Source organism: Thermobia domestica, chromosome 11 (assembly GCF_964235325.1).
Source record: "Thermobia domestica chromosome 11, izTheDome1.hap1.1, whole genome shotgun sequence".
NCBI classification, from domain to species: Eukaryota; Metazoa; Arthropoda; class Insecta; order Zygentoma; family Lepismatidae; genus Thermobia; species Thermobia domestica.
The window spans coordinates 100,835,381-100,862,797 of NC_137464.1; the positions used below are offsets into that span (position 1 = coordinate 100,835,381).

Below are 27,417 nucleotides of genomic sequence, written 5' to 3' on the forward strand. Positions count from 1 at the left end.
TGCATATATTAGGATGCACATTTGCACCTTACGGGAAAGCACTCGTAAAATGAATCTGCACGCATGAAAGCAACCTCTACCTTAAGAAATAACTTCTGAAATGCTACGTGTGGATTTCGTGATAAAATAATTAGATTACAATAGGATAACATGTAATCATTTCCAGTTTGCGAGCATATTGTCAATCTCTATTATTTGATATTATGAGATATTAATAACAGTACAAAACGTCTTATTAAATCAGGAAAAGTCAGTTATATAATTTTGATTTAATGGACTCTTCTTTCTTAATCTACACCCGGTATTCCTGTATATTAAATTCTCAAATACTTTTCATTGCCTCAAAATTTAACAAATATATTATATTTAACAAATATAAGAAATATAATATAATATAATATAATACAATATAATATAATATATATTATATCAGATAATTATAATATAATATCAGATAATTATGGAAAAGAGTAATGAAAAGATATTTATTCATCAACTGCAGCTCTGTCTCACAATGCCATCATACTTGTTTGGTATTTTCCTGCACTCAACTCGAGCGCTGATTGGCTATTGAATGCTCTTGAATTGGATTGTTTAGAATAGGACCGAAACGAAAGTTCTTGAACGAACCTATTGAATTAAAGACAAAAATGACGCCAGTGCTGACGTCTTTTTCATCAAATGGTCTTCAATGGTTTTGAACAACAGTCTCGTTCAAGGTTTCTTGGATCGTCTACAAGCAGTATATCACCCTGAACATACAATATCTTCTAAAGTACCCTTTGGTTACACTTGGACTTTGGTCAATATCTTCCAGAGAGTGTGATAGATGAACCTTCATTTAATTTATCTTTACTTTTACTGACAAATTCTGTACAATGTTCACCAGGACCACTTCTCATACAGTTTAACCTTAGCAAATATGTGGACCCACAGCAGCTCCGAGATTATCGTTCTGGAGTTGATATCAAAAGAAGGAAGCGGACTATAGAGTGACATCAGATGATACGTTAACCCCAGAATACTACCGTGCGTAAAATTTGTGTGCAGCCATGTTTTCATTCACCCTTTCTTCACAATCGCATACACTTCCACCGCCCACAGTGCTTCCACTAGTTACTTGGCCCTATGACGGCAAGTGGAAGGTTGTGTATACTAGTGTTTCATACTCATAAAAATTTACGTATCGGTAGTAATCTAGAGTTAAAAGTGTGCAAGTTGCTGTTATAACATACAGTATTTACGGTAAATATCTTTTCTTCCAGCAAAGAAGCATTACTCTGAATATTTGGGAAAATAAATTACTACAACTTAATGTTCCATATGGTAGCCTTGACTATTTAGTTATCAGGACTGGAGTTGCCCAACCTCGGTTTGTGCGTAAGACCTGCACAACAATATGTAAAATGGCAACGGATGGACTTAATATCTCATTTTGTTATCACTGAGTCAAATCTAATTATAGGCCCATAAAGAAGTTACAACTTAAAATGCAATCTCGTGATTTGTTAATTTTCTTTAGAGAAAGATAATCCTCTTAATATTAATTAGCTGGAGAGAGTAACATTGTCTAAAAAGGAAATAAGGAACTCTCATTCTAAACGTTCAATCTACAAATGTATATTTAACGTAATTCCAATAATTCCTTGGCGCCTTTCCCTTCCTCAGCATATATACTTGGCAAAGCCTTAATAAATCTTAAGGAATGTTTAATTCCAAGTACAGATCTTGTATCAGGTAATTGCGCCTGATTCAGTAGTCACTCTTGTTAGACAAGGCATTCTAACAACAAAGTTAGACACTTTGGGCCTTATGCAGAGTCGTTTTGAAGCGCGATTAGTGTCATACTAAAGAGTTCGACTAACATAAGTCTCCTGCAGTAGTCTGTAGTTTAGTATGACGCTAATCGTACGTCGAAACGACTCTGCATAAGGCGGTTTGTATCTTTAAGAAAATGAACTTGAAAACTGTTGGACTGGTGCTACTTTACAACTGCAGCCTATTAACAACTACATATACGTATATTTTAAAAATAACTGACTCAAATTATTCCCTTTGAAGAAATTTCCATATTTGTTTCTTTTTATATGTGGACGTTCATAATAATTCTTGTGGCATTCATTGACATTATTATGTAATCATTTTTGACAATAAAGTTATCTAAACACATAAATTTTGGTAACGTAAGACATGATAGAAAATAAAAAACGAAGTAATGTGCACTTAGCAACCTTAAACCCGAAGACGTAAAAAGGAAGAAGAAAAAAACATTGCATATTACATAATGAGTTTGTAGACTACATGTTAAGGAACAGTCACAACACCGAGACGAAATAAGAGGCTGCTCGTATATTAGGAAATAAATGAGCACGGATTAATGTATATGGCTCATCTTCCGCCCCCTTTTTTATTTTACGCCTGTAGGTTCTACCTTTTCCCGTGCATATAGTCGAAGGATAATGTTACGGTACCTCAGGTGAAGCCTTATGCACTTGGCGTGATAAATCTAATGGAGAACGGCTCCGAGTGATCTAATTGGGTCATAAATAACTGAACAGCGTAATGGATGGGTGAGGAACTTGAGTGCCAATATTGACAAGATTTTCGCTCCAAAAGAAAGAAAGAACGAAAAGGAGAGAGAGGGAACTGCACGGGAATGTTGATACAGACCATCAGTAACAGACTTGGGGCACATAAAAAAAAAAAAGAAGGGCTGCTTTCAGCAAGGACTGTTTTCCCGCCTCTTACCTCTCAAACCCCTTTCCCTTGCAGTCATCCCTTCCTGTACAATGAGTAGCTCTCATCTTTCCTCCCAAACTGGCGCACCAATAATGGAGATGAGTGGATGGGCAGGGATTTTAAATCTATTTTTAGTTTCTCCCCCTTCCTTGTTCTGCTGATTACGATAATCAGAGGTGTTGTTTGATGCTGAACAATGGGTTGACATTTTCTCAGAGCTGGCCCGAGTCCCTGTTGAAAAGTCAGACATTATCTTCACTACATTTAAATGTTCTTTCTTTAATGCACTTCCTTGCTTGCTTGCAAGAGATACCTGGCACGGATGATGATGACGGGGCTTTGGTCTTTCAGAACCAGAACTTTTACAGGTGCGCTGCTATACAATTGTAAGCCAGGTATATATATTCTTTACTTCTTTGAACCCTTCTCTCGTGCTGAAAAGAATTCACGCGTTCGCTGCTGAAGGAATATTTCGTACGTCAGTATAAAAGGAATGACTTCTGCACAGGTCACTGATTTCTCTATATGACATTGGGGAGTAAACTTTTTTTTTTTAAAGATAATTTTATGTGGGACAAGACCACATTCGTCTTCTTCGCTAATTGTCTTCCTTAATTGGTATTAAAAAAAGGAACTTTTTATTGGATTAAAGTGCTTCTTTATTTATGCAAGGCCACCAAAAATGCATAATTTACTTACTTTTGGATTCTCTTGTACCAGGTTTTATTTTTAATCCTTTAAGATAGTAATGGGATATTACGTAATATTTTTCAAAGCTAGTATTATAGTAGGCCTATTCTTTGAGACAGTAGTGTTATAGAATTTCTATGAACAAATTTTAATTGAAAAAAATAAAATATGACCAGAACAAACATTTATCTATCTATCTACATAAAAAATGAAAGTCCTATGTTTGTGACTTAATAATTCTTGAACCACCCAACTGACCTCAATCAAATTTTCAACATAGATGAGGTTCGGGCCTGGGGTAGTTTTATCATTTCCCTTTTATGGTGCAACTTAGGGGAGGGAGAGGGGAAGATATATAAAATAATAGAAAATGACCGATATTAGTGTCAAATCCATAGTTTCCAGGGTATCTGAGATGAACAATGATAGTTCCGATGCCTTTTAAATCCAAATTCAGCTTCACAATTTGAGAGAGAGGAAGATATATAAAAATGATACAAAAAGACCAATATTAGTGTCGAATCCATAGTTTTTGGGGTCTCTGAGACGAACAGTGGCAATTCTGATGCTGTTTAAATCCAAATTCAGCCTCCAGTAGTACTCCTAAGCGTAGATGGTAAGAAGTAAAAATAATTGCAAATGACCGATATTAGTGTCGAATTCATAGTTTTTGTGGTCTCTAAGTTGAATGGTGACAGTTTTGGTGCCCTTTATGTCCAAAATGAAACATATTCTCCCCGTACGAAGAATGGGCATTCTGCTAGATATTAATTAATAACACAGGTAATAAAAAATGATTGTATGGTTAGATTCTATTTCTTCTTAAGTTATGCCTAGTTCGAAAGCTAGAATAGGCAATATCCTAGTTTAAAATAAGCTATCATAGACACAACAAATAGCAGACTAAATAACTGATTAAAGAATTATGTTATCATTAACATTTGTCTTCAACGTCTCACAGATACACACTGTAGACTAAAGACTGTGGATTAGCAGTAGCGGACCCAGCCCGATGCCGGGGGCCTAGTACCTCCCCAGTTTCTTGAACTACAATAATAATTTAAGCTCTTATTTATAAATTTTTGAAAGTTTATAGTAAACTCATGATATAACTATCATAGACTGGGTTCTGGCTACCACCACTTTTTTCTTTTCTTTTTCTTTTCTTTTCTTTTCTTTTTTTTTACCTTCTAGATGAGAAAAAGGGTTACCTTCAGAACTGCAAGGTTTGTTTGTTTGTTGGAGTTTAGCGTTCACTTCCATGACCAAGGCTATATGAGATATGGCCTACAGTTTAAGATGGAATCCGAACCACCATTGATATTTCTATTGCGAATCATTTAAAAATATATAGTTATGTATTTCTTCTTCTAGCATAAAAAAATCAGATGACATAAAGAAAGGTATTTTAAAGAAGAAAAATCTCCTTTAGCTCTTTACCTGTTGGTATGGTTCCTAATGTAGAGGTTACATTACCTCTTTACACTGACATACTTATTCTCTGAATTAGGAAGGTGCTTGCTCTATCATCACCAGATAATTGAGTGATGCGTTTACCTACTTCCTTTATAAAGCTGAGACCTTCTTTGCCCTGGATCCACTGGATTCAATGGCAATGGGCACAAATTGGTACTTCTTTGTTAGGTTGGTGGGATGCTGACTGCCACGGGTGCTAGCTGCCACAGCTAATTAATGGTGCTGATTGCCACGACTGGCGCTGATTGCCAATATCAAGGTGCTGACTGCCACGATGGCGTGCTGACTGCCACGAGCCTGAGAGAAAGTTGCTAGACGTAACATTACCGGACGCCAAGAAGCATGAAAGAAACTAGATGATCCTTAGGATCGTGTTGTTCAGACCAACACCTAACAAAGGTAAACAGGTCTCTATATGTACACTCATGTCCAAAATTATTGTCACATGATTATAAATATGTTGTTCTAGTAATATAATTTGATAACAAATTCGCCCGGTATTTCTTATAATGTTAGTATGTGTATAATCGGCAAAGACAAGTATGTGGTCAATTTCATGTCAAAAGAGCAGTAAATAAGAACAATAGAACGAAAATAAAATTTTCTTGTCCATTTAGTTACATTTTATTTTACTCATTATAATTTTCGTATTTATAATTCTTTTCCTATGAAATTTATCACAAATATAAATTTCCTGATTATACACATAATATAAATATTAAAAGTACTCTGCAAAATTATCAAATTATATTCTTACAAGAAGACATATAATTTTGGATATGATTTATACGATTTATGTATTCTCACTTGAACTCCCTATGTCAGCATAAACTGTGTACAGCTGTGCAAATTGTTTCGAGCAGCTCCTGAAAGTTCCATGAAAAAAGCACTGCTGGCTGTACCTCACAAGGGAAGTTAAGGAGAAAGCACTCGCCTGCAGAGAAACTAAGCATGCCATTTGAAGTCCCGATTCATGCTGATTATAACAAGCTAATAAAATTCCTGTACGGTTGAGAACGGTTCGAGATATTCAACTTGGAAGTTTATATGAGAAAATGAGGAGTTTATATGAGAAAATTTAATCTACGTACGTCCACAAAAGTAAGTTATTAACTATACCCATCAGTAAATAAATTGAAATATTGGAATTAGAATAAATTATGCAAAAAATATTGAAGTGTTAAAGAGTTAATACTATGAATATTTCTTACTAGTAAATGAAATCTGTGACACCAAGCATGCAACCCATAACCCACAAAATTTTGAACATGAAGACAATGTCCCTGCAAGGTTAGACCTTTAACACATCATCCCTCCAATCATTAATGTTGCATATGCAGTAATATGAAAGCAACAGAGATGGTAGCATAGTCTAGAAATCTTTAATAAAGAAATCTCCATGCATTTAGACCTTATTTTCTGTGGGTTATGGGTTTTATGCATGGAGTCATAGAAATATCAAATCTAAATATATATTGCTGATAACAGGAGGATTGTGCTGCAAGTAACACAATGTCCTTTATCGTTTTGTAAATAACCAATATAAAATATTCAAATATTGCATGATGATATCGTAAGGTTTCCTAAAGAAACTCAACATAACTCACATTCAAACATACATTTGCGCCAGTTTGGAATCCAGCTCTCAAACCCTGTTTGATGTGTGTTCCACCAGTTACTTCATTGCAGACGCTTTCACTCATCTACATCACCAAATCGATATTGCGGAAGACTGTTCTCTAAAGAGTAAGTCAAAGGGTGCCAGATCTGTGCCAAAGGGTGCTATGATAGATGAGAGTCCATTAAGCAGCTCAATTTGTAGATCGACTGAGTTTTTGCGAAACTCACGTGTAGGCGTGCATTGTCATTGTGAAAGTAGATTTCTCGATGATATTTGCCTTGTTTCTTCTTCGTAATGGTTTCATAAGTGTCGCCATATACCGTTCGAAGTACATCATTGCTGTAAAAGAAAATCAACAAAACAAGGTCCTGTTCACAGACACACACACACACACACACAAAAAAAAAAAAGGTCGCCATGACTTTTGGTGCAGATCGTTGATTTTTGAATTTCTAAGGGTTTTGCTTTTACGCAACTTCAAGAATTTAGCTTCAATTTCTGGATCATACACATAAGCTCACATTTTATCCTCTGTCACGATATTGGCAAAAAAAGTTTTTATTTTTTGGGGGGGAGGGGGTTAAATGTTTGGAAAAGTTCAGAGCAGCAGTCTTCCACTTGTCTTCCATTTAAATCAGGCGTCAGATGTCTACGGGTCAATTTCGCGCAACTTATGATGCCCTAAATTATCAATCATATGTTTGTATAGCATTATGACCACTATTGATTTCACAAGCTCTCGGATTGTTACTCGCCCATCCGCACAAATAAATTCGTCAAGTTTAGTAAGATTTACTTCATTATTCACAGTTGATTGTTTCGCTTCAATAGTGGTTTCTCATGCTTCTGAATTCTTAATCCAAACCTACACATTGCTCTTGTCGATTGTTTCGTCCTCGCACACAATTTCTAGTCTCCTGTGGTTCTCAGCTAGGCAACACCCCTTCATAATCAGAAACTGTATGACAACACGTTGTTTATGCTTCAAATTCATTATTTACCTGCAATGAAAGAAAAAACTACTGTAATAACTGTACAAGGGAACCTTACACTTTCACTGTACAAAGTTTGAACGATTTATGTATGTTGGTTACTAACGAATCTATGAGGACCTTTGCATTACTTTCTGTGTAGCCCTTGTAGTACCGTCCATGATGTTGTAGCTTAAGGTATAAATGCACAATTATTTGTACTGACTTTAATACCTGGATTGTTCGAGACAAAACTATTCGGGACATGTTTAAAGGTGACAAGGTGACAGTGAAATTAAGAAAGGCCGTCAACCTTGTGTGTATATATTAAAAAAGCGAATGGCACAGTTATTACGGATACGGATTGTATTTTGAATAGATGGAAAGATTTCTTAGACAATTTGCTAAACAACAGTCAAAAAATTATGTTCAAAGAAAAACTGATATGCATGCAGCAGAACCGTATTGTATATTCCAGAGCCTATACGAACAGAAACAGAAATTTTTATAAAGAAATTAAAGACACACAGTCTTCGTGTAGACGAAATTCCTACTGAGTTAGTTTTAACTAAAGGGGAAAAAGTGTGGAAAGAGATACACAAATTCATTCTCTTAATCTGGAACAAGGAGGAATTAATTGCCACATGAGTGGAAAGGATGAATCGCTGTTGCAATTCACAAGAAAGGCGACAACATTGATTGTAATAATTATCGAAACATCTCTTTTTTGTCAAAATTCTATAAAATCGTTTCAAACATTCTGTTAGCAAGCTTGAATCCATACAAAGATGAATCTTTTTTGAAAAATAACAGTGAAAATTTTGGCAAAATTGATCAACTATCGATCAGATATTTACCATTCGCCAAATACTCGGAAAGAAATCGGAATACAATATTCCGGTGCATCAATTATTACTTATTAATTTTAGAAAAGTCTACAACTCTGTTAGTAGGGATACAACATTCTTATTGAATCGAAGAAGTATTCCGAAAATGCTAGTTAGATTAACAACTACGCGTGTAAACAGGGGCGTCTCTGGTGGGGGGACGAGGGGGACGCTTCCCTCCCAATATTTTGAAGTACAAAATGTTCAGTATTTTATTATAATTTAATTTATTTACTAACGCTAGAATAACATATAAATAATAATAATTATATGTATTTGGAATATAATATTCAGGCTGTGAAACGACTATAATCAACTTCTTGATATACCTTAGGAGAGGGATTCTCAACCTGGGGGGCGCGAAAGAATTTCATAGGGTTCGCGAAGATAAGCGAAAGAGATAAATATACCGTAATTAGAATCTAATAAGAAAATATTTTTAAATATTATTTTGAATTTTGTTTCGATAGGCATATTTATTTTTTATACATATTGTTATGAACAACAATAAATAGATATAATAAACATTTTCAACAGGTGAAGAGTTGTTTAAAAATCAACTTAAATGAAAGACGTATGATATGAAACTAATGATAATTACATACTGAAATATCAGTACTTTATTGCTTGGTAACTACGGTCGGATTTTAAAAATTTGATGGCCAAGTAGCCCATCTCCTAGGAAGTAAACATCGCTTAATTTGGTGGCCGGGTTTGGTCAAGAACGAGTTCGGCTCAACGACAGAGACTGTGTTCAAAGATTTCCATGCCCAAAACTTCTGAGTTCTTTTCATCTCGGCTTGTTTTTATCTCTCGAAGTAAGGAGACGGAAGCTTATAGTTGCATTCCAGGTATATATATATATTACTAGCGCGACAAACCGGCTTTGCTGGGTTAAAATGAGACAAAATTAGTAATACGCTCCGTTAGTCAGTCACTTTTTACTATTACTGAAGCGCTCTTTATTCCCTCCCCCCTCCCTCAAGTTGCGGGACTGAATCTGGATTTAAACCGCATTGGAGGTGTCACTGTTCATCTTAGCGACTCCGAAAACTATGGATTCGGCATTAATATCGGTCATTTTCTATCATTTTTATATATCTTTCCATCCCCTTTCCCAAGTTGCGGTGATAAATTTGGATTTAAAAGGCATCGGAAGTGTCACTGTTCATCTCAACGACCCCGAAAACTATGGATTCGACACTAATATCGGTCATTTTGAACCTTTCCCTTAAGTTGTCCATTATATATATATATATATATATATATATATGTGTGTGTGTGTGTGTGTGTGTGTGTGTATGGTACGTTATTTTTCAGTAACTACTGGTTAGATCTAAACCAACTTTGGTGGGTAAGTTAACTATAGTGTAAGGAATAAAGGTGGCTATATTTGGTGGCCATGTGTGGCCAGGGATAGGTTCAGTTCGCCAACGAAGGCTGTGTTCAACAACTTTGCACGGTGGGAGCGTCAAAATTTGCCTCATTTCTGCTTGTTATTAATTTATTAAAACTAGTTTTTGACCCAACACTTCTTACCGGAGTATTTTATGTTTTGAAGTTGTGCTTAATTAGAAGCTCTAACTGTTTACATGTAACAAATTTGTATGAACTTGCTTTCCACTGACAACCTTGAACTCCACACCATGTTTCTTATGCACTTCTTCAAGGACTTCGCTATATTACTCAATAATTCCGTACGTAGCAATATCTATTAGCGTAAGTGTTTACTATTAGGAATTAGCGTTTACTGTAAGGGTTCTCATTGTGCTTGTTTTTCTAGAACCAACATTACAAATCACTTAAGCAAAGTTGTATAACATTCCAGGAGAGTATGACGTACAGACTAACATGTTTCTCTTCTATAATCAGGATACGATCACATAAGCGTAAATGCGTGGTTACATTTACTGACTTAAGGATTGGTATAGTATAGTCTGTATCTTTCATGAAAGCTAGTTTTGATAATTCAAATCGTTCGATACCTTCAAGCTTGTAAGGCAGAAATATGATTTTAATCAATATATTATTTGATAAATGTAGGTTAGTGAATCTATAACAATGTTGTCAACGAATGTAATCATTTTCCCCTTTTTTATTAATCTTTTTAGTAGTTTATTTCATTATATTATTACACAACGAGACACATAAGGTCTGCAGCAAATTTATATGAAAGGTATTCACAGTTTCATGTTTACGCCAATTTTTATCATTCGTTTCTATGATGATTTTAGAATTGGATATCTTGATTTTGGGTATTAGAAAATATCTCAGAAATTTGTTAGATGGCAATCGTGATCATTATTCAAACTCGACCAATTAAAGTTTACTTCTTTGTTCTGACAGAGCCATAATAAAATCATTTGATTGAACATAAACAAATTGATTGTATAAGTGAGATAATATTAATAGTATATGTTAATACTGAAATATCAATAATGATAAAACAGGATCAATGAAGTAAAGCCTATGTTCGAGGTAAATATGTAGAAATAGGTGCAAAACGTTCTATAAATTTGTACAATCTATTTTGATTCCCCTTATTTTTAAGATTTCAATCTATTTTATACATAACTACGGTACACCTTAATACTATGTCATCCATCCATATCGACATTATCAGTTTTTTTCATTTTATGAATTCAGTGTCCCAAGAATAGGTTCCAACACTGCTCTTATCCCTCTACTTAAATCGGAAGTGAAATATTTCATGTTCAGGATCAATCTTCTTGGAGCAAAGGTAGTATCTAATATATAGCGGAGAGCAAAATTTTATTGCTGGTTGAGTGTTCCAAGGATAGGTTCCATTTTCGCCCATGTCCCTATATTGACACCAGAACCAGATCTGCTACAACTTCCTATTTCAGTATTAATCCTTATAGAGCAAGATTAGCAACGGAACGGGTGAAACATGATGTACTTCTACTAGTACTTCCAGCAGAGTTTCTTTCTGGAAGAAAAGGGGGCGTTCGAAAGAAATGTATTAGCCATGGAAATGGTAATGTTTTATGCTAATCTATAAACAGTAAATAAAGAATTGTAATTTGTTTTAATGACCTCTGAATAATATTTGAATTACTAATAAGGAAAATGTATCTTCCTAGCCTAGTGGCTCTAACATGCTTGCTTCCTGCGGCATTTGGTGCCGGATTCGATTCTCAGTGAGGGTACATTCCTTGAAACTCAGTGAGAGTGCTTGAGATATTTGTAATCCCAAGTTGATGTTTGGATAGCAGTTTCCCGTTTCTTATACTGAAAGGAAACTCAATAATCAATAATAAAAAAGATAAGAAAACATATCTACATCAAAATAAATGTGAAACATAAGCCTACCAATGCTTCGTTTGCCTAGGAATCATGTTGTTTTGAGCGAAGGATGTAGAGTCTTACCGGAAATGAATATATTACTTCACTCATTTCCGAATGGCATCTCACCTGGATGTCACTTACATCTTGAAACCATCTAATAGATGTTAGTAGACTAATACTGTGTCTTTCAAAAGAAATTAGCAAACACATCTATAATTGACAACTTACCTCGACTTGTTCTGCATTCTCGATAACGTGCTGCCACCTATAAATATTTTGTTGAAATTTTTCGTTCAAGGTTAGGTGAGATGCCATTCGGACCTGGCGATATTTCTTAGCATCAGTGTTGAGCAATGAATTCATAGCCAACGGTAGCTCCAGCTACAAATTCACCTTCAGATCTGAGGAGGATATGATACAAAACTTTAGTTGAACATAGTCGATAGGAATCAGTTTGTATGGTACGATAATGAAGGAAGAAATTTTTTTTAGAAATAAAGATAGTTGATTGCTACGTTATGCCAGAGTGGTAAAATGTATTGTAGTTCTCTAAATGCAGTTATTACAAACGAAATCTTGCTGGAAGGCTGAAGAAGCATAGATTACATTGAAGTTGAAGCATGTAAAACTTAGGTCTCTAAGAAATGTTATACAGAGTCGTCCAAAAGTAGGTATACAGTCTCATACTGATCGGTCATGACATTTTATAGCATTTACTTATTATTATCTATATAAGTATTGACTTAGTTTCTTTCTTATTTGTTCTTAATTTATTTTCACTTATACCTTAAGCTCGGAACAAACCAAAGCAAATAAATTCATTATCTTAATAAAATAAAATGTCATACTTGGTCGATACTGGTCTGTATACCTACTTTTGGGCCACCCTGTATATTGTATTTCATAGAAGGAAACAAAGATAACACAATGCAATTTTAGATACGGAGCTAGCTTGAAAGAGTATTTTTCTACTCCTATATTACCTTCTTTGAAAATCTGTCTGCATCTATTTTCTGATATGAACTATAAAGTAACATTCTAAATTACGAAACCTGAATCCCAAGTAAAATCATGTCACAAAAGGAAAATCTATAATATCACCATACAGTCCTATTCACGTTAAATCTTATTTTAGGTCAACATATATGAAGTTTGATGTCCTTATGTAGTTTATTATAAAAGTAAATTTTTTATATATAATATATACTTATTGTTTGAAAACAAGTGAATGTTTATGTAATTTATAGATACTATTTGAATTTTTATCAGTTACCTAGTCTAGCCATAAATATTGTCACAAACTTTTGGCTTTGACTGTAGAACCTGTTGTGCAGGTGGCAAGGTACAATTTAGCTCAAGGTCAGCCCTGGCCAGTGTGTGTCGAACAGGGAAAGAGAACGGGTGGATCTGCTTCGCTTAAGCATGGAATGGAGTGAGTACAAAAATAGAGTTGCAGTGTTTGCCTTGCATAAGGGTGGAAATTTACCAAGTGAGACTTTCAAAGTGCTGAAACTTCTGAAAATCAGCAAAAGATTTGTTTACCGCACAATCCAGCGGTTTACTGAGACCGGCAGTGTACGTGGCCGGCGAAGGAATGGTCGTCCTCGCAGTGTGAGAACAGTGGCAGCTGTTAAAGCAGTGGCTGCTCGTGTGCGGCGAAATCCACTCCGGAAGCAGAAGATCATGCCACGGGAGCTCAACATGGCCCTAAGATCAATATCCAGGTTACTTTCTGAAGACCTGAAGGTCAGAGCTTATTGGCGGAGCACGGAGCATTTCTTGACACCCCAGCTGAAGCAGGAAACTGAAGCAAGACAGCTTCTACAGCGGTACGCCAACAATGGACATCGGCAAATCCTCTTTGCCGACGAGAAAATCTTTACAATTGAAGAGAGCTTTAACCACCAAAATGATAGGATATATGCAGCAAGCTCTCGAGAAGCTCGTGGGAGAGTTCCTAAGGTTCAGAGAGGTCATCACCCCTTCTCAGTCAGGGTTTGGTGGGGGGTGAGCTATGAAGGCCACACCAGACTTCACTTTTGTGAGCAAGGTGTAAAAACAAGTGCCAGGGTATATTTGGAAACTGTTCTGGAGCCTATTGTGAAGGACTTGAGTGACACCATGTTTAACAATGATCACTGGACCTTCCAGCAGAATTCTGCGCCAGCTCATAAGGCAAGGATGACACAACAGTGGTTGGAGGTCAATGTATCAATTTCATCTCCAGTGCTGAGTGGCCTTCTGGCAGCCCCGATTTAAACCCTCTGGACTACAAAAGACCCTTCACTTAAAAGTTTGAAGCGTTCCTTGGTGGCAGCAGTGGCGGATTTTCCGATTGATACTCTCCGTACTGCAATAGATGACTGGCCCAAGAGACTCAAAGCCTGTATGAGTGCCAATGGTGGACATTTTGAAGTTTGATAGGTGCCAATTGTAAAGAATATATGTGGCTATAACATATTAAAAGCAGATTGAAAAATCTCAAACCGTATTTCATATATTCACAAAAAAGTGTGTGACAGAATTTATGGCTAGACTAGGTATATTATTCACTTATCCGGAGTCTTTTAGGAACATTAGCTGCTACGGGAAAGAAAAGAATAAATAAGTAGATAAAAGAAATACTCGTACGACGTATTGAGTTATGTAAAAGGAAGGAATACAAAACATGATATAAAAGGGATATAATTAGTTAATAAGGGAAAACATAAAGATACACTGAAGAAATAATGAGTTATTATTGTTATTGAAATAAAAATGAAGAAAATAATTAGCAGCATAAAATTACTTTCCTCACTTCGGAACAAAATACTTTGCTGTTAACGTCCACTGTAGTCATCCAGAAAAACCTAGAAAGAAAGAAAGGAAATATGAGTACATCAATAATAAGGAAAACTTAAAATCCTAAATGAAACTGTATTTTCGGTAATTTGTCTTTGTACGACGTTTGCTCAATAAGTTACGAAATTTGTTATTATGGGAAAATGTAATAGAATGTCTTGTTTATGCTGTTAATTTTGTTTGTTAGGTGTTTGTTAGAAGGTTTGTCAATGCATTTTTTAAAATTTGAATGTCGTGTAAATTTGATTTCAACCAAATTAAGTTCAGTATCATAAATATTCTCTGTCTCCATATGTAAGAGATATTTCATAATATCATATTATAAGATAACCAAAGATAAGGGATGTATTAATCGATAGATTTCATTGAGATAACAAAGCTATGGAGGATGTATAAATCCTCATACTTATTTTCCAAGGAAACTCATTTTTTAAAAAATGGTTTGTTTTGTAAATGTAAAAATTGATACTATACAAGAACCATGCCGACTATTAAAAGATGGAAACGAATACTGAAGTAGTATGTCCTCATCTAACTTCTTATTATGACACTAGAAATACGGCAATAAACAGTATCGTTATTGAGATTCAGTCCAAAATTATTGTTAACTTCCATTGCAAAGATTTCAAAGATCAGTTGATAAATGGAGTAACTTTCATTAGACCTAAACGGCATAAGACCTAAAAATACAAGCACTACACCTAAATTTTAGGGATTTTTTTGTTTGCATTTTATTTCACTTAGTTCTTGTGCCACCAAATGATTTTTAGATCTTGTGCCACCAAATGACTTTTAGATCTTATGCCGTTTAGGTCTTGTGCTGCCAAATGATTTTTTAGGTCTTATGCCGTTTAGGCCTCGTGCAGTTTAGGTGTTATTCCATTTATGTTTTATGCTATTTAGATCTTAAGCCGTTTAGGTCTTGAGCCGGTTCCCGATAAATGACGTCGAGCTGCTTGAAAGTAACTTCTCAAAGTGCTTATCGAGAAAATCGAGGAAATGTTTTAATTCTGATGCAACAGACTGTTCAATTATTTATGCACTATATATGTAAAAGAATACCCTGCAACCTAGCAGATTTTATCTATTATTCTTTGTCTCCCCCTAACGGTGATACATATCCTCCTACAAGTTACACATATACTCCTAATAGTGACACAGATGCTATTGACAACTTACAGCAGGATTTAATGGCAGAATGAGAAAGTTAGTATAATAATCCATAACTTTTATTTGCTTGATATTTAATTTTAACTTTTTCTCCCTATTTTCCAATCACTCTTCACACACACACACACACACAAACTTGTAAAAAAAATACTTCTAGTTTCTCTTTTACGAACATGAACAAGACTATCAGTTCGATAATTATTACGTCTTTGCTTCGTATTTTGTAGTGGAAATTTGAATTACACAATTTTAAGAAAGAATCTTAGGGAAGAAAGCATTGTACGAGGGCAAGTCAAGAAAGACTTGGACTGATTTTTTCCCGGCAGTTCTGTTAACGCTGGAGCTTCATAGTTTGGCATACAAGTAGGGTGGGTCTTGCTGTGCATATATATAAAATGTTGTTAAGGAATCATTGCATGTTTTGTAACCACGACTTTTTATTGCAGGTGATGTTCTGCGCCGCCTCTAGAAGTCGCCTGTAGAAGAAATGGAGTCATTACGAGATGAACAATTTGCAGCTATACGGTTCTTCTATCGCCTGGGGAAAAGTGCAACAGAAACTCTAGGAATGTTGAGAGCAGTCTACAAAGATAACGCTCTGCCACGAAGTACCGTGTTCTGGTGGTTCAAAGAGTTTAAAGAGGACCGAATGTCAATCACGAAAGCTGGTGGACCAGGTGTATCAGCGTCAGCTGTTACTGAGGTGAACATTAACACAGCAGCAGTCATTGTTAGAGAAGATCGCCGCATCAGTATCGACGATCTGGCAGCCGCACTACGCATATCTCGTGGCAGTGCCTTCAAAATTTTGCATGACCACCTCCACATGAGCCGAGTGTGTGCACGATGGATTCCGCGACTCCTGACACCAGAGCAGAAGGCCGTTCGAGTGGAGACTTGCAGGGAGCTGTTGCAAAGGTTTGAGGATGGTGGAGACGCCTACCGCACCGTGCGACTTTTTTCTATTCCCTGCCCTAAAATCCAGACTGCGTGGACGCCGCTTCTCCGATAATTCCGAGGTTCTGAAGGCATCGGAGGCGGTTTTGAAGGACCTCTCAAAGAATGACCTGCGACACGTGTTTGAGGACTGGAAGACTCGAATGAAAAAGTGCATTCAAATGGGCGGGGACTACTTTGAAAAGGATCACGTGCCTGTTGCTGAGTAATAATAAATTGCCTAGAAAAAAAATCAGTCCAAGTCTTTCTTGACTAGCCCTCGTATCAAAACAGATCTTAGCTGAATGAAGTGCTTAAACGAAATCTTGATTGCTCAATACATACTACTGATTAATTTACTTGATTTAAATAATGAGATTGATAAATACTTAAGAATGTTTATCCTCTTGTTGAAAATAATTAAAACAAGTAGCACGAATGCAAACTATATAGAAAAAAACATAAATATTATCTACTCTAAATAACGTATATTACAACTTGCCATTTATAATTTTTGGAGGGAAATTTTACGCTTTGGGACAGGGAATTCATAGTTTTTGTTCTTAAAAGAATGTTTTTGAGTAGTTTCTTCATATATTATATATATATATATATATATATATATATATATATATATATATATATATATATATATAGAGAGAGAGAGAGAGAGAGAGATAAAGGATAATTTTGGGTAATATGGGCAGAACTAAGGTTTTCAGAGTATTACTCATACCAGGTTTAATCTAAAACTGAATTTGTTAGTTGATAACATTGTATACACCAGTTAAAAGCTGCATGCAAATGTGCAGGACAGTTGTGCTGTAACTTGTGTTATTTTTTTTTAACATAGGTGAGTAATTGTCGTTATTTGATTTACACATTTTTTTGTTTGTAAATTTCAGTATCATGGATATAAGGAATTCATGCACTATAATCTTTTCAATACAATACTCAGGTCATTTATGGTCATCTACAGACATTGCATTATCAATACACAGGAAAGGTTGGAGCTGCCCGATTACATTCTAACCGCAGTGTTGCAAAGTACTGAACATTGTCATTACGTATAATATGGGCATGTTCATTTTGTAGAAAATGGGCAGTTATAATAAATATGCACTGAACAATTATGAAATAAACAATAAAACATTTTCATATTATACACACCTTTTTCATCTTGAAAGGGATTGTTTTGAAAAATACTGTAAGTGCAAAAATTATGTTTTACTTTAAAGTATGCATCTGTCTGACTTCAAATAATTGGCTACAACTAACATACAAATCTCTCTTAATATCACCGAAAGAATACAGATTACAAATTTGTGCCATGTATTTAAATCCATGATCACAATGGTCGACCTTTAATTAAACTTGGCTTTTGCCACATTTTATTACAAGCGTGGTGAAAATCGGCAAATATGACAAAGACAGTCAACGGGTCCCGCGCTCGACCTTTCTAACCCTAATGCAATAGCAAATGATGATTACGTTGGAAATAAACTGAAACATATTGAGCAAAAACTATATTTTACTTTCATGATATCATATACATTTGAATTCATCACATTTTATTTCAGTGTCTGACATTGTAGTTTTCAAGTGGCTAAGAATATTATAATGCAGGTCGGGTATTTTCTTTTTAATGCGTTCACGTATTTTATAGTGTTATTGTACGACTTAAATTTGTTCAGCATTTAGTACCATTTCATCCATTATTATATTTTGCTCTTAGTTGCTCATGGATAATTTAAGTGCCAATGAGATGCACCTCCTCATTTTATCCATAATGCCTGCCCATATTACATATACACATTCCAATATGTTTGATAGTAAACTCTATGAGAGTAAAGGTAAGGAATCAGTCTACCTTGCTGTAATATTTGTTGTCAAATTATATTTTAATATCTATGAGAAATGTTAACATTTTTCTTTTACTGCTCATATTACCCAAAATTTCATTATATATATAAAATTACCCTATATAAAGAGAGAGAGATAAATAGATATAGATAGGTAGATATAATGAGATCTACCCTAGAGGATACGGAAGATATATTCTACAGGAGTATGCTAATGCATTTGCTGTGATACTTTTATGCAAAGATTTACTTACGCATTGCATGATTGTTACTGAAGCAGCAATACGAAGCTAAAATCTAATTCAAAGATAGAGAAAAGATCCTTTACACTTGAATCACGCGCACTATCAAGAAGCAGATGACAAAAAAAGGACAGGGATCGTATGTAATGAATGATCCTTCTGGTTGATGTCGTCACATTGAATGCTCTCCTGCGAAACCTGTTCTGCAGCAACTATTCTGCATAGAGCACAGGTAGTCCGAGTCCAGGTACCTCGAGGTCGTGTAGCAAGTGAAGCACAAGAACAGCTTCTTCACATTGCATAATATCGACGCATAAACTGGGCACGTGCGAAATAGGGGACCCTATCCAAATTCATTGCTTACCAAATTAACTACGTATCATAATTAAACTGAGCGTAAGAGATATGATGTTCTACAACAGGACTAATTGGTGTGTCTGTCTCCATGTTTCACGATAACTTTGGGGAAGTTTGTCCTATTTTAATGAAGCTTGTGAACAATTCTAACGTTTCGGCTTTGGATATAAGTCCAAGAGGGTAAAATCAACAAGAAGTTTTTGTAAGTTTTACCCATACGTATATATGTGATAACAAAATATTTTTAGACGACAATGTTTGTAAAAATTATCTGATTTTGATTATTAAATATGCCGTAGATATACACATTTATTATTTTTATTGATGATTTCTAATAAATCCCATTACTGCATTTGAAATCGGTTGTGGATACGTAATGGAGTGAATCTGACATAAAAAAACATGTTCTACGATAAATTTGTTAAAATTATCCGAGACTCATGGAACATGTGTAATTTGTTTCGGATTTAAAAAAAAAATACTGTTATCACTCGAGCGTGAAACCAATTAAGGGCAAAAGACAAATTCATGACACTTGACAAAATAATTGAGCGATAACATTCTTAAAATTTGTCCAATTGTAACATGACATGAGCTTCAATTGAGGCCTTGCCATGAGATACCTTGCTTGGTGTTGAATTCGGTCGGGAGAGAAAGGGCAGAATTCATCCATAATTTTAAAAATGTAACTATTGCTTTAAAATGAAATGCTAACCATAAACTTAGATGTTTATTAAAAGAAGTTTATTTTCATGAAATATAGATGCATTTCTAAAGGAGATTTAAAAATTATTCCTGTCCCATGGAATTTTAATCGTAATGTTAAAGGGGAAAATAAGACTCACCAAAATAACAAACAATTTCATAAACATATAAAAAGTTCATTAAAATATTTTATCCAGTTATATAATAAGTATCTCCATGTTACTAAGCACAAACTTTCGATTCACTCGAATTCAGTGAACCGGATCTTCATTTAGGCCCTCATATAATAAATAAATTAGTAATATATATGAAACAGAACATATGCACAACAAATATTTTAGTCTTGTGTTACGGCTGAGAAATCATTTATGTATATTTTTCTTTCAAGTGACGTTAAAAGAAGTAAGTTTTTTGATTGAACATATATACAATTTAAGATTTCAACAGATTTTGATCTCAACATGTCATGGGAGCCATTAAAAGAATAGTAAAAAAGTGGAACAAATGGTTCAAGATGAATTATTACTTGCATATCAACGTTCTAATATTCGATTGACGATAGCAATGATCTTGTAATTGTGGAAATTTACATTTTTCGTAACCCATACATGTCCAAACAGTTGCTTTCGGATAATTGTCTGCTCTACGTGCTGTACATATGTGCACATGCTTATTAAGCATACTATTCAACATATACAGGCAAAATTTTAAACTTAAAGTTTCCATAAGGTAATCCAGAGGTTTTAGAATTTTTCTCATAACCGCCAAAATAAGTTAATTTACTAGAGGGTGAAAAGTGAAAGCTACGACTTTCTTGAAAACGCTTTTAATGATTTTGTTTATATTTCAGATCATCAACATTTAATTAACAATCTTGCTAAATGTTGTCAGTTATTTTCCTGCAAGAGATCCAAGAGTATGCAGGTACCCCTATAATCATTTAGCACCACAGAATTATTTTCATATTTTAAACTTCTGATCACCAAGATAGGTCATTTTTACCTATGTAAGTTTTTCGCAGAAGAATGAGTTTGTTTTGTCAGAATAGATAAAACAATTATAAAATTCAATATTTTAAATAACACAACATGTATACTATACGTTTGGCAGGTCAACCGATGTAAGATTGCCTATTCTGGAAAACGAAACTAACTTCTTATGAGAAATGTATATGGATCAAAAATTGTCTCATTTTGGCGTTCGGAGGGTTAATTACTTATTTTATAATTATATGTTATTTAATTAAGTTTATTATTGCTGCTCTTTCTTGTTAAAATGCATTATGATATATGTTCTGCTTTCAACATTTTGTTAATCCGTAGACGACCCTATACTATAATTAAAATTTAAAAGCTGATGAAAAGGAGCAGAATTCGAAGCCTGTATAACAGAAGAAAGATAAGTAAAATTGCACATTATTCGAGATAAAAAGTTTGAAACGCCGTTTTGAATCTTAATTATAAATCGTGTAATAATAGCTGTGAGCTGCTTGTATCTTATTAGACATTTAAACAAAGGTAATCTTAAACCTAGAGCAACTTTAATTTCTTAGTTTGTTTGATGAAATGATGATTATAACAATGTCGAATTGCTAAGAAGTGTCTCGTTTCAGGGAATATCAATTCCCGAAACATTCAATTCAAATGTTATCATAAAGTTTTATAGTATTTAGATTGAGAGGAAGCTAACATCTACTTATTTAGTATCTTGTCGACACAATTTCAAACTCAATGAAAATAATAAAACATCACGTTCATCATCATATATTGCCAAGCCCTAACGATGGTGGTAATCATATTGGTATCTGCATTACTAATACTAAACAAGCTATTATAACCTTAAAATTAATAAGATGGTCGTATTGTTTTACCGTACATCGTATGTTTCAATATTATGCGTTATGTATGTTGGTAGGAAAGATTTTACGAAATGTAGTTGTTGAATTTGCTTAGTACTTAATGGTCTGGTTCTTGTTGATTACCGTTGATATCTAGAAAGAAAGAAATACGTATTAGTGTATAATAGGAGAATTGTGGACTAATGATATATTAATCTAAATATGGGTATTACGTCGGATGTTATTATTGTAATGAGTTAATGACGATATTTAAAGTTTCTTAAGTGTATAACTTAATAGGAATTTGACATAAAAAGTAAAAGAAATAAATAACATAAATATAATACTAAATAAATAAGGAAAACGAATAATTACCTGTTAGGATATCGCTGCTGATATCGTTAACTGTAGACATCTCGATAAACCACGACGACGCATGTGAAAAGAAAAGGAAAAGATTAGTAACAAAAAATCAATTAAGCTTAACCTAACACAATCAACTTAATTTAATGAAATTTACATCCAAACTTATCTTAACTTATTCATTCTAATTCAACATACATATGGAACACGTTCATCGGCCACACACTTATTCAAATAGGAAATATCACAACAACTGTACAATATACGTTAAAATTGATAGCTTACAAGACGCAATCGAATAACACTTACCTTTACAACACGATGATGCCGTGAACATAGATTATTATTTAGAAATTTGTAAATGAAATTCCGGTTTTTCTTGTATATTCGATTTATTTCATGTTAATACGTTATATATCGCATGTAATTCAACAACTCGATAGCATTATAACTTTATGAAACAAATTTTTGTATCTCATGCTTCATTTTGATTTTGATCTTTCATTAAGTTTATTGTCTCGGTAATGGTAGAGTTCGTCACGGTACCTATACACCGTACGATATGAAATGGACACCATCTTCATTTGTTTTACATCCATTGAAAAAATTTAAGCTGCATTCATTTCCTCTCTCAAGATCTTCACCTGGGCTATTCGAGGTCTAGTTCAATTGTCTTTTTCCAGAGAGACAACTGAGAGCTGGAACCTACATCTGCATTGTGCTTATGCACTATCCGGGACATGAAATAATATGATGTCTGAGGGACTGGTTTGTGTTATTTTGTCCAATTACTTGAATTAACAGATTCGAATAAGAATTTTAATATCAATATAGCAGCAAGACACGATCGATGAATTACTATAAAAGATAAGTGAATATTTGGTTAGTATTACAACATAACAAGATGAATAGAATAACAAGAGAGAGAGTTAAGTTGAGTTTATTCAATTTAGCGTCCCTTTTAGCAGCGAGGCTATTTTGAGACGTGGACCTACTGATTAACGTGGAATCCGAACCATATGAGCTTCCGTCGGGAATCGAACACGGATCTCCCACGCCAACAAGAGAGAGACACGTGTATGTGGAAAGGGTAGGACAAGGGGCAGTTTACTGTTGGGAGTGAATGTTGTTTCGGAAGATCTTTTTCAAAAAAAGCTTAGGCGATTGTGATCATATTTGGCATCAATTAATACTCGTATTATTTCTCTATGAAAATCTACAAGAAGTAGTTAAATCCTGGAAATTAGTTTTCGGAAAATTTTCAGAAACTCTCAGGCGATTTTTCTCATGTTTCATACACAAATGTGATGATTAAAGTCTATATTATGACATAAGTAATTTCCCTTAAAAAAATAAAAGGGACAGTTTAGTCTTACGGGAATTTTTCTTAATGTTTGGAGAATTTTCTCAAAAACGGCTCAGTGGATGACCGGTTTCCCCATATTTCATTACCAGAATGACAGAAGTTCTTTCTCTTACTAAAAATCCAAAGGGTTAGTTTGTTTTTGGGATGCGTTTTTGTAAACAATTCTCCTAGAAACGTTTCAGTGATTTGGATTATATTCCTTAAATATTTCTTAAACAACCCTAGAATATGAGATAAGTCTTTTTCCTTGAAATAGTCCATAAGGAGTTGCTTACTTTTGCAGGTGAGGTTTGTTCGGATTAAGTTTTTCAACAGTGACTATTATATTTTTGTTCATATTTTATACATAAATATTCCAATAATAACTTAAGTATAACATGATTTAGTTTAAGAAATGAGAGCAAGGAAATTCAGTACAGTTTTATTAAAAGCATCTATAGAGTAACGATTTTTCAAACATGATATTGGATTATCGGACATTTTAAAATGAACTTTAATTTTAAAGTAATTAGGTATATTTGAGATAAATAGGAAGTATAGTTCAAATTATTAAAGAACTCCAGAAACACTGTGTAGAATAATATTACCTATAAAGAAGATTTAAAAATATAAATGTACAATATGAGAAGATTATAAGGCAAGTAAGAATAATTTCTTTTTCACACCTTAACCTTCATTCACATATTCAGGGAATTTCTTGAAGCTCAAGACATCGTATATAACCGGAAAGCATCACAAAACCCTCCAAATTTAATATTTGTTCATTCTCCAGAATACTGACTTGAAAATTCTCCAGAATTTTTTTTAAAAAGGAAATGAATAGATATAGGTAGAATTATACTCACAGAATACACTCATACGTGCCCAATATTTTCTAGTAAGTTTTTGTTCTGAGTTTTATTATTCTTTTTGTGGGTAAGCCTTTCAATAGTTATCGTAAGTAAATCAGTGATATTTCTTGTATTCTTTCTTCTTCTAAACGTAAACTATCCTTTCTCATTTTACTTATACCTTCTGACATATAGGATCTATTTAATATACATTTGAATTACAATTTTTGTTTCATGTGATGTTCCAATACATCGCGCATCATTTTGCGTTCATTTTCTTTTCCGACGGAATGTTCATGGACTGTAAAAGATCATCCTAATAATATCTAGTCGTTTCATATATATTTCACAGTATTTACAAAATAGTTCTTTCTTCCGTTATTCCTCAAAATTCTTGATTAATTCAACAGACAAATAATTTACCACCTTCGCCATCTTATTCTTGATGTGTGTCTTCCTAAATGCTTCATCTTACTAACATTTAAACGTATGAAATAAGCAAAATGCGTAAGGCAGATGTTAATAATGAATGTTTGGGAAATATAGAGAAAACAATCGATTTTAATAGTTAATCTATTTTAAGTTAGAACCCTTTCAAATAAGGAAGGTTATCATCTGTCCATGCTTTATTAGATTCTCATTTCTATTGACACGCAGTCCTATCAAACAATAATTTTCACACATAGACTCATCGTCCAATTATGTAATAGGACACCTAGTTCTATTAGACACCTAGTTCTGCTAAGTACCGGTACAATGACTTAATTATTTTTCTGAAATAATCGGATACAATTAATTACATATTTTTTTAAAAAAAAACAAGTTCGTAACTATTCTACTATAGCCTACTTTTAACACTCTACCATCAATTTTCATAAGCTAACTTCTCAAGTCTTACAAACTTTTAAAATTGTGATAAACATGAACTCGCCCACATTCTACACCCAACACCTCATACGGATAGCCTAATGAAAAGAGGTAAAGCTAGAAACTAATATATATATATATTCAAGGAAATCATGTATAGCAAGTACTATCTCATTGATAAAGAGAGAACCGAAAGAGAGTAAAAACGGAGGATGAAACCGTTACTCGATAGTATAAAAATATAATGCTTCAAATATTATTTACAGAATAACCTTAATTTAAAGTTTTGCTTAAGAATTGTTTTCGTTAAATGCTTTTTTTTTTTAAAAAAAATAGGGATTTAGTATAAAAGAAGTGCACATTATAAAGAAAGAATGTCACTAATAGTAAGATGCTTAACACGAGATTTTAATATTTTAACACATTTTATGTTTTTTTAAAACAATAGATCTGACTGATTTTGGTTTTCACGTTTGAGGAGTGTTCACGTTTAAGGAAAGATTTCAAAATTAACACATTTACAAAAACATATAAAACATGTTAATTTATACAAGTTATTAAATGACAACAAACTACTGTATTTAATCTACTGTTTGTTTAAAAAATATGTACACTATTAATGTTTTCATCTTCTCAAGACTGATAAATACAGTAATGAACTTCAGAGCAAAAAAGATCAAGCATACCAAAGTAAAAACTATCAGAAATTTGAAGATAAAGAAGAGTTGCTAACATTAACATTTTTGAACTCAGGCGAAGAGATGTAGAATCCCATGAATAGATGCTAATATTAAAAGAAACACAATCACAAAGAAGACAATTTTTCTTCAAACAAAATATTACAACATTCACAGATTCGTGTTTTTGCTTTCTTCCACATTTCGTTTACAATTTATGAATATGATTCTTCTTAAATTCGGGTTTAAATGAATTATGTATAATATTATATTTTGGAACAAAATTAATCTTTCATTTCATGCAGGAACGTTAAATAGTGTTTGCAGTGTATATTGTATTAATTTTATGTTAAAATATGAATGCATAACATATATTTCGATCTTTTAAAATAGTTTTAAATGTTTACATTTAGCAATTGATAATAACCATTACGTAGCGCTCTGGTTTAATTCGAAGCTCTTGAATAGGTAAGAGTTTATCAAAAATGTTTATCGTGGTATGCATACACGATAACAAGTTGGAATTTTAAAGAAATCGTGTACGAAACCTTTTGAAATGTAACTAAGTTTATTCTAGGAGTTTCGGTATTTTGGAAATTGATTTTAAGAGTGAATGCAAGTTTCTGTCTGATCGTATCTCGCATTAACTACTGAACGAATGATGTTAACGACTGAACAAATTAAAATTATACTTGTCATGGTTATCAACTTGCTTCCCCCCCACCAGAGGATCATATGATATTTAATTAGTTAAAATGCATATTGTAAGAAAAAGTGGGGATCATAATTTAGGCGCAATCTCGAATTATGCAATAACTACTCAACCAATTAAAGTGATACTTGGAATGATTATCAACTTTAGACTTCACACGGATTTTATGATATACTAAATTGATTAAAATATATATCCTAAGGCGAGGGGAGATCATAATTTATGCAAAAAGTCCGTGGTTACATGTAAAAATAACAAAAGTGACCAATATTAGTGTCCGATCCATAGTTTTCTGGTCCATGAGATCAAAAGTGACATTCCTGATGCCGTTTACGTTCAAATCCATCCTCTATCGGCTTGAGATCTGGAAGGAAAAAGGGTAACGTTTCGGATTTTTATCATTACATTTTTATTGTAATGGGTATCCTAAGAGAGGAGGAAGTGGTTCATATACTGTCCATAAACCTATTCTTCCCATTCGAGAGAAGAGCGTTTCAGCTTGCATACTATAAATTTGCAGTGATATCTCGAAATACCTTATAAATATGATAGTCTAATAGCTAGTTGCTCCATGAACAGTAGAAGTTCATCGCTTTGTTTCTGACGCTTCTAACTTCAAGAACTTTAACTTCATTATGAAGACAAACAAAGAACACACAAAGTAGCACTAAAATCGGATACCTTTTTCGAAGGTGAACACGGGACAGACAAGACACACTAGTGCCATGTCATGTGGAATGTTAGAAGCTCATTTCCGCTCGCTTCAACGATTAATATATTATCCCAGAAATAATATGAGAAATGAAACTAAATTAAATAACCAAACAAAGAAAAAATAAACAAATCAAACTAAATTTTTCCCTGAAAATTATTTTTTGTGTGAATCAAAAGTTTGGAAACCGAGTGAAGACAGTAATACATGCAAAAACTACCAGCAATCTTAGAAATTATAAAGTAAT

The 27,417-nt window shown here is 33.8% G+C and overlaps 1 protein-coding gene and 2 long non-coding RNA genes across 8 annotated transcripts in view; 2 read left to right on the forward strand and 1 right to left on the reverse strand.

Moving 5' to 3' along the window:
- LOC145664337 (uncharacterized) overlaps positions 1 to 27,314 on the reverse strand; it is a 62,336-nt gene extending 35,022 nt beyond the window's left edge. For 2 of the 6 annotated variants that reach the window (XR_014127385.1, XR_014127383.1), the window contains exons 1-3: positions 18,757 to 19,298; positions 11,922 to 14,542; positions 6,513 to 7,527 (exon numbers count right to left, since the gene is read on the reverse strand). This is a non-coding gene — a long non-coding RNA (uncharacterized LOC145664337). Of the gene's footprint in view, positions 1 to 363; positions 7,528 to 11,921; positions 14,543 to 18,756; positions 19,299 to 22,018 lie in introns of those variants that run through there. The other 4 variants (XR_014127386.1, XR_014127387.1, XR_014127384.1 and 1 more) reach the window with 4 other exon arrangements.
- LOC145664330 (uncharacterized) overlaps positions 1 to 27,417 on the forward strand; it is a 1,055,818-nt gene that overhangs the window by 150,917 nt on the left and 877,484 nt on the right. The window lies entirely within an intron of this gene.
- Positions 1 to 27,417, forward strand: part of LOC145664328 (uncharacterized) — a 353,881-nt gene that overhangs the window by 145,002 nt on the left and 181,462 nt on the right. The gene's annotated exons all lie outside the window — the stretch shown is intronic.